The following is a 16,094-nucleotide window of genomic DNA, read 5'->3' on the forward strand; positions in this document are numbered from 1 at the left end:
TTTAAAAGACTTACAGAAATATTTGTATGGCAATTTGATCACTTCTTCCAGAGCCAATTTTCAGCAACAAAAGTTTGACAGCAGATGATTTAGCTAACAAAACCGGATGTATGAGTTGTAACTGGAACTGAAGTTAACACTCCAAGAAACCTGAATTCATTAGGTTTCCTCCATGGATCCAGCCATGGATCGGTTATGAAAAAGCATTTAATACCCAGACAATATCTTAGTAGCCATTTTTATATACACATTTACAAATGAATAAAAGAAAAATCTACTTTTAGAGGGGAAATTCAAAAAGGCAACAGTACTCATTAATTTCTAAGTGGCTACCAATTCTAGGGAGATAAAAAGCGATCTCAAAAAAAGAACACAATGAAAAAGCAACCATAAACAACCCAAAAAATAAACATGTCATGTATTTACATTATATTCTCCAGAACCTCCTCCATTTTTGCCACAAAGAGGATTTCCACAAACTAAATGGATGCACTTCTGTTTTGTTGAAACTAAAGCCAGACAGAAGGAAACAAAACCACAGAGTTCTGAATCTGCTACTTTAATTTTGGTGTCATGTTTACTTTGTACCCTAAAATTTAAGAGTTTGCAGTCACACTTTTTATTAGTTCCTGCATAGTTAGTTTATAAAGTGTGAAGTTATTAATAATAATAAACAGTGTATTAAATTGTATATCTAGATCCTGGAAAACTGTGTTTCAAGCATGCTCAGAAATCTTGCTTCCCAGATAATTATCAGCATTTATTTTATTTGGTTTTAAATGACTCAGAGTGCTGTACAACAGTTCTAGTGGATAACTTTGTCAACCCTGGGAGCTGTTAACCCTAGAAAATATCATATGGTATGGTTCTGGATCCACATATTAACAGAAAGAAGAGTAACATATCACCAGCTGACTCAAGTCCACCAAAATCTGCTACTGGCTGGTAATACACCATCACCCTCTTATCCTAGGGCAAACTAGATCTTCCCTCCTGATTATTAATTTTTCCCCATGGTCTCCTCAGGCCTGCACATTCATCAACATCTGGATGGTTTGCAGCTGGATTATAAAATTCAAAATATAAAGTGCACTCCTGATAATCTCAAAGTATCTTCCCATAAATTGGTCCAATAAAAGATATTACCTCACCCATCTTGTCTCTCAAAGAATATTCCTAACCTTCAAAATGTCCGATTTTTACAAGCTCACTTATGGGGGATGCAGAAGAGTAGGAAGATGTATTGTCATGAGATGCTGTGAATTTGCATTCAGTTTTTGTCTTTATTTGTGTGACTCAAAGAAAGATTCCCATATTATATGGTTTCTCTCTCACTCATATCTTATACAAAGTCAAAATGGAAGCCTCTTGCCAAAACTGCCTAACCGGTCATCCAGCATATAAATACGATCAACCATGAGACTTAACACAAAAGGTGCACAACAATAAATGAATGCCACACTGTGAAGGAAATACATGGCTGGTATGTATTTCTCCCTTCCACAGACATGATGGGTAGGGTACATCTACACCTGGGCTGCGGGGCTAAAAACTGCAGCGTAGACACTCAGGCTGGTGCCTGGGCTCAGAGACCCAGCAAGGGAGACCAGACACCAGCCCGAGCTCCTCTGTTCAGCTGTCTCCAGAGTTGCAGGGTTTTTTTTTTAATCACAGCATAGACATACCTTACGTGAACAATTTGAAATACATTGTGTATTAATGATGTGTGTACAAAATGAATCTGAATCAGGGATTTGCTACATCGCTACTTCTGACTCATGTTGAGTAAATCTCCTATTATGTTGATTCATAAAATAAGTAGGACTGTGCTTTTCAGACCACCTCCTTAGAAAGTAGACTGAAAACTAAGGCATTCAGTCATGAGAGGATGAGGTGAATATTCTCTACAGTGAAACTTCCGTGACAATTTAATTTGCTATAGGATGACTGTATGTTACCCAGAGTTCCAGATCAATGTATCAGAATTTGCTTTTGGTTTTTTAGCAGAAAGATTGTTCACTGCTGAATTTTTTTGAGTTTAACTCTGAGATTTTAAACTTATTAAGCTTTAATTATGGGCAGCGCTGGTAGCAATGGCATAAAAATGCAAATGAACAAAACAGCTGAATTAAGGTTACAGCGGCAACCTTAATTATGGCATTTCCTAATTTCTGAATGCTTGACTTTACAACTTTAATAACGTTCTTTTCATGTGGTTGTGTGTGTGTGGGATGATTGTATTCATTTTAATTCAAAATAAAGAAAACAATACAGGCCCTAAGATGATAAAACTGCTGGTTCCTGCTGAAACCAGCTCTTTCAGTATCAACTTCAGCCTTCGCCAAGCTATCCTTGCCTTTGAAGGTTTAGAACACCTGCTGCTCACACTGAAGCCATTTTCCACATAGGAGATAGAAAGAATATAAAAAATAAAATAAAAAATACTACTTCTTAAACAGTAGAGAAGTGATTCTCAACTTTTTTTCATTTGCAGACCCTAAAAAATTTCAAATGGAGGTGCGGACCCCTTTGGAAATCTACTGTCTGTATATATAGTTGAATTCTTTTCAGTCAGTTTTCAGTCAAAGTTTTTTGCAGTTTCTGAAGACAGTCTGCGGACCGCCATGGGTCCGCAAGCCACAGGCTGTGAATCACTGCACTAGAGCACTATCTAGCAGTACAGGCCCTAAATTTCACCTACATACCTCTAGTTTATGTTCTAGTTGGGAAGATCTTCTGGATTCTAAATATTTTAATGACGTGCAGTATACCATCAGTTTAGTAGTCTCAGTTAAATTTGTTCTGCAGCTGACATCAGTGATGCTAATGCATCAATGAAGAAATCAACACCACCACTCTCCATGTTAATTTAAAGCTCAATTAGAAACATAGGAAGTCAATATTTGTCAAATAAAGAAATACACAAACCAACCAACTCCCTGCCCCTTGGGACTGAATTCTGCTCTCAGCTGCATGAACCACAAAAGCAATTGACTTCATCTTTCACTGAAAGGAAAAATAGCCCTTTATTAAATATTCCTATGATTGTTTTTATAGTGCTTTGAAAATATGAAGAACTACTTAGGTGCTAAATATTAGCCATTTCAGGACACCATTTCCAAAACTTTCCATTCCCCATCCCATCCCTCATGAAACATCATTCATGCCCATCAGAAGGCATCTTATTTTCAATAACACCACTCACTTCATTTTTTAATATTTCTCCATGTGCAGAAGTACTGTTGAGGTTATCTGGTAACAAGTGAGACATATCAGAAAAAGAGAGAGGGTCCAGAATGAATGGAACAGAAAAATAGTCGCATCTAGTTTCACTAAGGGAAACTAAGACCCCCCAAATGTCACTTGCCAATTTGAATTTTGCTTAGTGAAGCAAAGATCCTGCAATCTGTTATGAATGAAGATAGACCCATATACATACAGAGTCCCACTGAAGTAATTAATAGGGCTCCACACGTGCATACACGTCCACCCACACATAACAAATTAGAGGCTCAGGGCCTAAACTTTTACTTGCCTTAACAGTAACAGCAGTTTGGAATCTTGAAGGCTAGCCCACTAGGAATCATTGTGCATATTTCTCCCAGGAGTAACATCAGTATTTAATAGATATCCTGGGGTTTTCATTCCCGGATTTAACAGAAGAGATGCTATGAAGAAGTATATAGCTTTACAAAATGAAGAGCTGCTACAGTGATTCTGTTTATGACCCGAATGATCAGGACCTTAATCTTCTTTTGGGATGGCTAGGGGAAAATAACCCATTGCTGTTTCAAGGAGATGTGTTAATGTGTCTACATACAGTACTTGATAGCAAAAAGTAATTGGTTTTAAAAATGTTAGTTTCCCACAGCAAAGGTCTAAGAATCTTTCTTCCTTTTATCTCCACCTCTTTTTCCTTCCTTCATTCCTCTTATGTTTCCAAGACACCAGATGTTGTACAAAGAAATGAAATTTCACCACAAAATTCTGCCCATGCTCTTGCAACATACTCTGAGGTGCTAGGGAGAATGCAAAATGGTCAAAAACCACTTCACTAAACTTAATCATTTTCACATTGTTTCTACCTTCTGACCTTCAACTGTGGTAAAGATAGGATCACTCATCTTTACATAGCACAATGAGATCCTCTGATGAAAGCCATTATGCAGGAATTAAGTATTACTTCCAGGGCTGTCCAACATAGGTAAAGGCAAAACACAGAAGCAATACGGAACATTCTAGATTCTCATAAACTAACTAATAAAATAAATAAAGGCAAATAAAGCTTTCTGTTTTTAAAATCAATCTTTTTTGCATCACATTTCTACAATACTTAAAAAATTTTCTAGATATATTATCGGCAAGACTGGAAGCACCACCTATTACTAAGGTTGCCTGACAACTCTTTACTGTAAGACACTGTTTTCAGTTGCTTGTAACTTTGCCAAACTCATTGTATGGGCTGAAATTTTCCATGCTGGGTGTCTGCCTCAGGCTGATTTTTTTTCTGAAAATTTCAGCCAGAATTGTTCAGCCATATTAGTCGACGCTGGAGAAAATACATTGTTTTTCCAATGTTAAAAAAATTCTGGCAATCTTTTCTTTGGAAAGTTCTAGTGCCCCCATACTTTTGAGCTAGGAATTGAAATACGGCATAATTGGGATAGTCTTTGTGTGAGGGACGTGCCTTTTGCTGGCCCCATTAAAATCCACCCAAATTGGCTATTAGCTTTTGGGGAGTGGAGAATCTCGCAGTTTGCACATGCTCAGTTGAGACTTGCTAGAGTTTAACTATTAAAAGCTTGACTATTCCTTCACTGAACATGCTTGACCCTCACACAACTCCTATTGCAGACTGCATATGTGCCATCCCTACAATGCAACTGAGCATACTCCCTCCAGCCAAGGCTAAAGGGGCAAAGCTTGACTTTCCCTGCAACAGCTGCTGAGGGCCAGGATAGGGCTGTTCACAGAACAGACCTGCTCTTGGAATGAATCAGGGTTACGTAGTGAAGGAGACTTGTCTATAGGTAGGACCCTACCAAATTCACAGCCATGAAAAACGCATCACAGACTATAAAATCTGGTCTCCCACCATGAAATCCGGTCTTTTGTGCGCTTTTACCCTACATGATACAGATTTCACAGGGGAGACAGGATTTTTCAAATTGGGGGTCCCGAGCCAAAAGGGAGTTGCAGGGGAGTCACAAGGTTTATTTTAGGGCGATCGTGGTATTTCCACCCTTACTTCTGCACTGCCTTCAGAGCTGGACAGCCAGAGAGCAGCAGCTGTTGGCCGGGTGCTCAGCTCTGAAGGCAGCGCCCTGCCAGCAGCAGTGCAGAAGTAAGCGTGACAATACCACACCATGCCAGCCTTACTTCTGCGCTGTTGCCTTCAGAGCAGGGCAGCTGGAGAATGGCAGCTGCTGACTGAGGGCCCAGCTCTGCAGGCAGCAGTGCAGAAGTAAGGGTGGCAATACCGTACCATGCCATCCTTATTTCTGTGCTGCTGCTGGCGGCAGCTCTGCCTTCAGAGCTGGGATCCCAGCCAGCTGCCGCCGTTCTCAAGCTGCCCAATTCTGAAGGCAGCAGCGCATAAGTAAGGGTAGCAATACTGCAACCCCCCTACTATAACCTTGTGACCCCCCCCTTTTTGGGTCAGGACCCCTACAATTAAAACACCATGACATTTCAGATTTAAATAGCTCAAATCATGAAAGCTATGATTTTTTAAATCCTATGACTGTGAAATTGGTAGGGCCCTAGCTATAGAAGTTGAAAGGTGTGTCATGAATGAGGCAGGATTCCTGTGGAAAAAATAGTAGATCATGTACTTAAATGACTATATAATAATGCATATGCACAATGGGGTCAAATTAAGGTAAGGTTACCTGTGCAACTTCTAGAAGTTATTAAGTTTTGACTGCTTGACTTTGCAACATTAACAATGTTCTTTTAATGTAATTTTTTTGTAATGTTTGTGGTACATATTTTTCCTTGATGGTTCTGCCTATTCCGAACCAAGTTTCTTCCTTTGAGTCAGGCATCCAAAATGGTTGTGTCCTACAACTCATCAGTTTTACTTTTAAAAACAAAAGTTATCTATTTTTCTCACAAACTATTTTGTTACGCTCAGATTTGTCTAGTGAAGCTTTAGCCTTTCCTACCCTAAATTCTGAAAATACAAACAACTCTTAGAAATAATTGAAAAACAAATTTTTGTCGATATAATTCAATCACTGACCATTCAGCCAAAATTACTAACATGAGGGTTATTCCCATAAATCAGAACCTCCACAAGATTGAGCAATATACTTAACATTTCTTGCAGCAAGTGAAGCACAAGACATAGGAAACAGTGCACCTAAACGGACACTGACCTATCGGGATGTTTTTTCAAACCTTAAAAATACTCTCCTGTTGCACAAAATAGATAAAGGGGACAGGATGTCTAGAGGACACAATGGACCCAGAGCCAAGTACTATTCTGTTACAACTCCATAAGTAACTCTGGACTTACATAGTGCAGAGCAGAACTGGCCCATGAATTCTATTCCCAGCTCTTCCACCAACCTACTGTGTGACCTTGAGTAATTCACTTATCCCCATTTTACAGGTAAGAAAACAGAAGCGCAAAGAGGTTAACACTTACTTAGCATTATAAAGTGCTTTGAGAACCTTACAGATGCTATACTACTAGTATGTATTCACTTTACAGATGCAGAAAACAAAAAGTACAAAAATTATGTAAGTATTTTTTAATTAGCTGATATTCTGAGACCGATGTCTTTACAGTTAGGGAGTTTTGCTTATATTTTAACAATATTATTACATACTAGATATATATTTGGGTCTTTCTGTAAAATGGCCGTAAAGAGTTTAGCTAGAATACAAAATATCGAAGTTGTTCTACCAATCACTTGATGCAATTAAATTAATTCATAAAATGAATTAAGTAGTTTCATTTTTCCACAGTAATGACATGGTAAATCAAATTTTTAAACTACTTAAATCAAGGTTAAAAAAATAGATATACACACAGTTTGCTGAACTTACATCATGTATGGAAGTGTCCCATTACACAGTCTATAAAAAACCGAAGGGAAAATAAAATACCAAGAGAGATAAGGGTAGACCATCGTCCCAGATGCGAACCTAGGAAAGCAGCCTAGTGCAATCAAAACCACAACGTTCTACACGAATGTTTTCTATTGAATCTAAACATTTTCTAAAAAATTCTATTTAGAATCAAAATAATCTATTAACAGCTGGAGCACAACATTAAAGTGTATGCGTGTGCATGTGGGGGTGTGGAACTTGTATCTAGGGACAGTATTTGAATCACAATAGTTAAAAAGACAGTGACAAAATCATAAGAATAAATTGTATGAAAATCCCTTAGCTAGCTATTAGGTTGCTATTCAGGGCTAAATGTGATGTCTCCTGAGAGCATCTGAAGCCTCAGAAGGAAGTATTCCACACCTCCACTGTTCCATTAGCTCAGTGCTCTTGGGAGTCTACAAAGGTGCAGCAGGGACAGATGATTATTTTCTCGTGCCTCAACTAAAAATACAAGCGAACACAGTGACTTATTTAATAATCCTTTGGAGAATACAGTAAACAAAGAGGTAACTAATCCATCCGGTCACAATCCTAATGCAAGAACATCTTACACAAAGCAGAATACCTGGTCAAGATATGCCACAATTATCTTGTTCAAAAAGTAGAGAATTTTGTCCAGTGGCTACCAAAAATGTACCTAGAAGTACTGTTGACTGTAAATAACTAGGCCAACTGAAAAGAGCACCCAATTATAATTAACTATGTTCTTAGATCTAAAAGCAAAACATGTAACTCATGATTAAAAGGGGGCTGCTATTGTGCATGTGTTAAGTTACAAGGTCTCACGTGTGCACCAGCAAGTCTAACCAGAACTATCTGAAGAGAACAGGCGATATTGTATTAATCTGGGTAAATGAGGAAATTTTCAATGCAATTAATCCTTATCAGCGGACATGCCCTTGTTCTAGTTACTGAGATTTGACTGTACAATTTATTTATTTATTCTTAGCCCTGCCCCAGCTCTTCATTAGAGATGTGGCCTGCACAACCATTGGGGTAGCTAATAAGACAGAAAATATCACAATGCCGCTATATAAAGCCATGATACACCAACACCTTGAATACTGCATGCAGTTCTGGTCGCCTGCTCTCAAAAAAGATATATTAGAACTGGAAAAGATACAAACAAGGGCAACAAAAATGATAAGGGGTATAGAACAGCTTCCACAGTATGACTGATTAAAAAGTCTGGGATTGCTGGAAAGGAGGGATATGATAGAGATCTACAAAATCACGAATGGTATGGAGAAAGAGAATAAAGAACAGCTATTTACCCCTTCACTTAATACATGAATGAGGGGTCACCCAATGAAATTGTTAATAGGCAGCAAATTTAAAACAAACATAAGCAAGTACTTCTTCACACAACACACAGTCAACCAGTAGAACTGGTGCCAGGGGATGCTGTGAAGGCCAAAAGTAGAACTGGGTTCAAAAAAGAGCTAAATAATTTCATGGACGATAGGTCCATCAATGGCTATTAGCCAGGATGGTCAGGGATGCAATACCATGATCTGGGTGTCCCTAAGCCTTTGACTGCCAGATGCTGGGACTGGATGCCAGGTAGGGTGACCAGACAGCAAATGTGAAAAATCGGGACAGGGGGTGGGAGGTAATAGGAGCCTATATAAGAAAAAGACCCAAAAATTGGGACTGTCCCTATAAAATAGGGACATCTGGTCACCCTAATGCCAGGGGATGGATCATGTGATAATTGCCCTGTTCTGTTCATTCCCTCAGAAGCACCTGCAATTGATCACTGCTGGAAGACAGAATACTGGGCTAGACGGACCACTGTTCTAACCCAGGATGGCTATTCTTATGTTATGATGTTCCCCTATCATATAAAGGCAAGACATGTCTAAAAATAAAGATGGAGATTAATCTCAGCAGGCTAAGCTGCATATTTGACTCCAAAGCATTAAATTATGCTTGCCACAATCTTCGAGAAATCCTGAAAGGATGCAAAAAATTGAAATCAACATGTTGGTGAGCCTTATAGCAATTTATTCCCCCATCATCATCAACACTGAATCCACCCTAAACACCAACAGAAATGGTATAATACAATCACATCTTCACCCTCAAGTTTGAAACTCATTGTGTACAAAACATAGCAACCAGTGCAAGAAGCCAAGTCATTCAGATATTTAGTTTGAAGGAGCATACAGTAAAGAGATTGTATTGATGAATAAAGCATCTTTGACAGGATCAGCTCACTGGAATTTGAGAAACAGATTTCCTCCTGGGAAAATTCTAGCTGAAATTCTATGCTTGATTAAGGACATAGAGAAAATGGAGTTTCTGCTGAAACATGGAGAGACGCAAAGGGTTATAAAAATCTGAACGTATGGTTTTAAAAGTAAAAATGCAACACTCCACGAGGCTGGAAAGCTCAGGAAGGCTCTGTCCATGAACAAAAGTATTCATTTTTCCCCAATAGGAAAATGTCAAGAAAACAGCAATTTTAACTGGGAAAACATTTGTGGGAGAGAGAGAGAATCAAATTACCCCATGGTCTGCCCATTTAAAAGGGTCTGGACAAATACAAAGCTAAGAACATTCATGGTAAGATGCTGATGAGACGAATTGAAACTGGGCACAGATTCTGTGCAACAGAAGGAATATAACAAGCAGCATGTTGGTCAAATTCTTGAGGGAACTACAGGAGGCTGGTAGGAGGAAGCAAGACATGCTGAAATTTCTTCAGGATAGAGTTTGGGATATGAGGAAATTACATGGAACACCTGTATGACCAGTGACTCTTTTCTTTAGCTCTGTGTTTTGTAGCAGTATTTGATGATACAGCTTTAGATTGTCGCCGTGCAAAAGATTAGGAAGATGACAATATTCTGCTCTACAGTTACATGGCAAAAATTTACTGTCGGAAATTATGGACGGGGGACAGATAATTTTGAGAAATAATGTTACATTCCCTTTAGACCCCGATATTTTTCTGAGTATTTTCGCTCCAATCATTCTCAAAGTGTTCAAAAACATGTTTTGAATTAGCAACATTTTTACTGCAGCTGTAGGTGATTTTTTGATATGAGGGAAGGAAAAGGAGAGATCCTTGGAAAGTCATGAGATACAGACCACAGACATTTGTTTTAGTTTTAACCATTGGCAATAAGTAATTAACAAAAAACAAAACACACACACAAAGTCAGTTCTGGAATAGTTTGCAATTTATTTTCAGCAGACATTAATCTTTAAAGGACTGTTTTATTTTTCCTTTTTGTTTCTCAGATGACATCAGTCATGCTTCTTCCACTATTTGTAATCATAATCATTGCCCTCAATGCCCTCTAGAACTCTAACACTAAAGCTCTGTACTAGATTGAAAACTCCCTATGCACACTTAACGAGCTTTAGTGAAATTTAAACCTCAAAACTGAAGTGACAGCAAATGCTATATTTTTGTACAGTCCTCCTAATATGCAATAAAGACTTAATAAATCAAGCTGCTTGTGACATATGTAAATGTAGTTTAAAGGAAGAGATTACCATTGCAGTTTATCAGAAAATTGCAACATTTAAATACAAGCACAAATATCGAGTTACAAGGCCAGGAACAATAATTCAAGAGACAAACAGTTCTTTACTTGTGACAATATTAACTGGCAGAGTGACTACTGTTTTACCAGAAGGACTCTCAGTTCTCCACCCCCCTCCCCCCCAATAAATAAATCTGCATAGTCTGCCATCGAAAACGCTGTTATTCTTTCATATGCAACCAAAATCTAGCAAATTTTCTGAGGGAGAATGAATCACCAAGACAATCAATTTGCAAATAAAACATTCTTTCAAGCAATATATCTTTAAAAAAACAAACAAAGTCTGAATCTTCTCTTCGATAGTGTGCTTTAAAACTAAAGCCTTTACATAGCAGCATGATTCTGACAGAAATAGATAGGACTCTCCGTTTTTAAGGAACTCTCAAATGTTTGTGTGTCAGCTGTCTGCATGTTATTGTATTTTAAGTGACTACAAACAAAAAAATTCAGTTCAGTGTATTTGACAATATATTCTTAGGGCCTGATTCAAAGCCCACAGCAGTCAATGAATAGGAGGAGTTCTTCCACTGATTTTAGTGGGCTTTGGATCCAGCCCTTAGAGACTTATGTTCATTTCCAGAGGACATTAGTGTTTGTAGACCAAATTAAGTGACGCACAAGGCAGACGCTATGAAGTATTACACTTTCAGAAGAATAGTCTTGGCATATGGATCATACACTTCTCCTACAAGGAGATTCTCCTGTCCAGCATGTGTAGTCTTTTCAAAAGAAGTCTCCCTCCAACTCAGAATTCAAGAGCCACACAGCAGCTGCTTTCAATGCTAACTTTCTAAGAATATGAAAGAGACAGTTGATTTGGAAGTCAAAGCCTAAAGGCCATGACATGAACAACTGCCCACCTCAGATTGCAGCTCAAAGGCTAAATGATCTTCAGGATCTCCACCAAGAAAGATGAAGGGTACATCTACACTGGCAGAGTTACATCGCTGGCAGTTACAGCGACACTCAGAGTGCTGAAGGGAAACCGCTGTTGTGTGTTCACACTGTCAGCTGCCTGCGCAATAGCATGTTCACACTTGTGGCATTTGCAGTGGTATTCAGAGCGGTGCACTCTGGGCAGCTATCCCACAGAGCATCTCTTCCTCTTCTGCTACCAAGAGTTGTGGGAAGGCAGAAGGGGTCGCCGGGTATCCTGTCCCAATGCTCCATGATACATTGCTTCGCATCCCAGCAACCCCTGTGCTTCAGTCTGCATTTGGCGCTCTCTTTCAACGGTTTGTGCACTGCGTGCTCGGCCTCTTCAGTCTGCAGGAATGGATCCTGCACTGTTGACCAATATGCTGCTCGCTCTCACTAACACATCACGAGTGGCAGTGGAGTTATTCCTTAAACTACAAAGGCAAGAAGAAGAGTTCAACATTGATCTCGCCACGCGTAGTAGCTACAGACATGAGATTGCCTGTGGCATTCACGGAGGTGCTGACCACAGTGGAATGCTGCTTTTGGGCTCGAGAAACAAGTACTGAGTGGTCGGATCACATCATCATGCTTGTCTGGGATGAGAAGCAGTGGCTGCAGAATTTTCGGATGAGGAACGACACATTCATGGGACTGTGTGATGAGCTCACCCAATCCCGCAGCGCAAGGACAAGAGAATGAGAGCTGCCCTGTTGTTGGAGAAGCGCATGGCAATTGCACTGGGGAAACTGGCTACTCTAGACTGCTACTGATCGGTTGCTAACCAGGTCGGTGTGGGAAAGTCGACCATTGGACTCGTGTTGACGGAAGTCTGCAGGGCCATTAATCACATAATGCTCCAAAAGACCGTGGCTCTGGGCAATGTGCGTGACATTATGGATGGCTTTGCACAAATGGGCTTCCGTAACTGCAGAGGGGCGATAGATGGTATGCATATTCCAATTCTGGCACCAGACCACCTAGCCACCAGTACATCAATCAAAAGGGGTATTTCTCTATGGGTCTCCAGGCGCTTGTGGATCACCATGGGCATTTCATGGGTACACTAACGCAGGCTGGTCCAGAAAGATGCATGATGCACATGTTTTGGAACACTGGCCTGTTCAGGAAGCTGCAAGCAGGGACTTTCTTCCCGGACCAGCAGATCAACGTAGGGGAAATTAATGCCATGGCTTATAAAGCCATACACAGGGCACCTTGACACAGCAAAGAGCGGTTCAACAACAAGCTGAGCAAGTGCAGAAAGACTGCTGAATGTGCTTTTGGCCGTTTAAAGGCCCGCTGGTGCTGCCTATATGGGAGGCTGGACATGGCCAATGACAATATTCCTATGCTAATAGCCGCATGCTGTATGATACATAATATTTGTGAAGGGAAGGGTGAAAGCTTCACTCAGGGCTGGACTGCTGAGGCTCAGTGCCTGGAGGCTGAATTTGAAAAGCCAGAGACCAGGGCTATTAGAGGGGTGCAGAGCGGAGCCACAAGGATCAGGGCTGCCTTGAGGCAGCAATTTGAAGCTGAAATCCACTAATATTTATTGCTATGCTCGGGAGTGCAGTGCTTGTAATGCTAGGAGGTATTTGTGATTGGTGCAGACAATGCACTATGAAGGTTTAAGAAAATTGTCTGTTGCTTTGCAGGGCTCTGTTTGATTTCAATTAATGGAATAGATTGCTTTCAAACCAAAACAATTATTTTATTAAAAAACAACAACCGGAGGAGAGAGACAACCAAAAAAAACACATCAGCACTATGGGGGTTTGGGAAACGGAGGGTCCCAGGACAGTTGAAGATTTGTGTATGTCCAGATATCATATGCAACCTTATCCTTTGGAGTACAGTGCAGTAGGTACTGTACTTCAGCAGGACTAAACTGCAGAGGGACGGGTGTTGAGTGTAGTGGGAGTCTGCAGTGCTGGACTATGACGGGGCAGGAGTGGAATGCAATGGATACAGACTGGAGCCAGGAGGTTGATAAGAGTGTGCTGGAGGTGTCTGGGGGGCGCATGGGAAAGAGTTTTGCGACAGCAGCTGCAGGGGAGGGCGGGGGCGGAGCAGCTCAGTTTGTAGTGCTTGTAGCACCTGGAGTGTGTCCGCTTGGCGCTCCATTACTTTTAAAAACCGCTCCATGGTTTCATTCTGGCACACTGCATTCTCCTTTCGGTCCCTCTTCTTGCTGTCCTGCAACTCCTTCACTTCTTGTTTTTCGGCCGCAGAGTGCAGAAAGTCTTCTTCAGTTCTTCGTGGCCCCTTTCTAATTCTGTGCAGCTGTTCAGCCGGTGATAACAAAGAAGGAGGCTGGGCTCCCAAGATCCTATCTGTGAAGCCAAAAACGCAACATTTTACAGAAGCAGTATTGTTTGCAACACACGGACCACTGACTCATTGATTTAAAACACAGCCACTATTCACATACCTGTCACTAACTGGCTAACCCCAGGTAAGCACACATGAGCCACAAGACTCCCAAAATGGTAAGTAACCGCAGGGGCAGGGGAAATCATTGTTCCAGGACCGTACTGTACCCAGGGTATGTGGCTCTTGGGGACAGCCAGAACTGTAGGGGGGTAGGCCTTATAATCATTACTGTCCCCACATTTTCCACAGGCTGTGATTATTATGGAAGATATCTTGCTGCTGAGGTGAGCAGGGAATCAAGGGAGGGTCTTCTCCAAGACTGCGGCTTCTGCCCTGGCCCTTATGCAGCTCGCCTATGTGCGGAAATGGTCCCCCCCCCAGTGACGGCACAGTGGCGCAGGAAAGTTACCCTTAATGGAGAAAGAAACAAAAGCAGCTCTGCCAAAGAACCTGTGGCAGTGGATTTCCCAGTATCTCCATGAGAGCTTCATGGAGATCTGAGGGAGATTCCCATGAAGTGAGCGAGTCAATCAACACCTTGTTCCGCCGTTCAGACTAGGCATGTGGTGGTATGCGCATCATACAGACAAAAGCCTGCTTTCTGCAACCCTCCTGCCCCCAACAACTTACTTCAGTGATTCCCAAAATCAAAGCTACTTACCAGGGACCTCCTCTCCTGTTTGCACCCCACCAAGCTCCAACAGCTGTGACTGGCTAGCCTCCTCCAGGGTAGAGAAGAGCTCCTGGCTGCATGCATCTCCGAGCTCCGAGTCGTCCTCTGCCTCTGGGTCCCCCTCCCCGACCAAGATTTCCTCCTCCTGGCTCAGTCCACTCTCAACTGGCACGCGAGCCACTGAAGCATCCACAGCGGCCTTCACAGTGGAGGTAGCATTGCCACCAAATATTGCATCCAGCTCTTTGTAGAACGGGCAGCTCATGGGTGCAGCACTGGAGCGGCAGTTTGCCTCCCACACCTTGTGGTAGTCTTTCCGTAGCTCCCTCACTTTGACCCTGCACTGCAACGTGTCCTGGTCATAGCCCCTTTCTGGCATGCATTGTGAAATCTGTCCATAGGTATCATAATTCCTACGGCTGGAGTGCAGCTGGAACTGGACAGCCTCCTCTCCCCAAATGCTGATGAGCAGCTCGGCATTGCTCCAAGCGGGGAATCATCTGATGCGTGGAGCAGGCATGGTCACCTGGAAAGATGCGCTGTGACCACTGCACATGTCACCAAGCAAACAGGAAGGGGACTTTCAAAATTCCCAAGGAATTTAAGGGGTGGGGCTGACAGTTGGTCACCTGAGGGCAGGGCAGGGCAGTAGAGTTCAAACCAATGACTAGAGAGGTGAGAACAGCCATTGTGGGACACCTCCTGGAGGACAATCGCAGTGTTGTAATCGACCAGGGTGTCTACACTGGCACCGCGGTGCTGCAGCTCCGACGCAGAAAGCTGTACGCCTCTCATCAGGGTGGTTCTATGCACTAAGTGGCTTGGCAGTGGGTACACCTCGGGAGTTATACTGCAGAAAGCTGCTTTACTGTGTGGAAACTTGACAGGGTAGACAAGGCTGAAGAGACAAGACTGGGTTTTGGTGTCTCTTTAAAAGGGTGATTACCCCCCCTTTCTAGAAATTAAAATGTTTTCCATAATATTTTAAAAAAAAAAATCACCTTAACACAACATTCAGGTTCCTAACAACCAAGTTTTTTATTTCATCAGATATAATTGTCTTCCATCAGACTGAAAAAATCGGAGAAGACAATGTTTAGCTTTTATAAACAGTGTTGCATCCATTGCAAGACACATGCAGGACCAAGTTTTAATCACAATATCTACTCAACTGACACACTGCCAGTTTATTATTATATAAGTAGCCTTATCAAAAGACAACCACATTTATTTTTAATAGAAGATTTATAATACAATAAACTGAAATAAATTCTTCCTCCCCTATTGATTCACCCTTTATCTCACATTCCACAACACAGACCCCCCTATCAAAATCCATGACTAGTTGTTCAGTGGGAAAGAGAGTTTTGAAGATTCAAGAAAACCCCACATGCTCAAACACAGAATTTGCAGGCTATTACACCTAAATGGCTCAAACAACTTGT

General features: G+C 41.4%; 1 protein-coding gene across 6 annotated transcripts in view; it reads right to left on the minus strand.

The window, feature by feature from the left end:
- The window catches only part of GNAS (GNAS complex locus), a 255,492-nt gene that overhangs the window by 124,786 nt on the left and 114,612 nt on the right, over window positions 1-16,094 (minus strand). The window lies entirely within an intron of this gene.

Source organism: Chelonia mydas, chromosome 13, assembly GCF_015237465.2.
Source record: "Chelonia mydas isolate rCheMyd1 chromosome 13, rCheMyd1.pri.v2, whole genome shotgun sequence".
In the NCBI taxonomy this organism is placed as follows: domain Eukaryota; kingdom Metazoa; phylum Chordata; order Testudines; family Cheloniidae; genus Chelonia; species Chelonia mydas.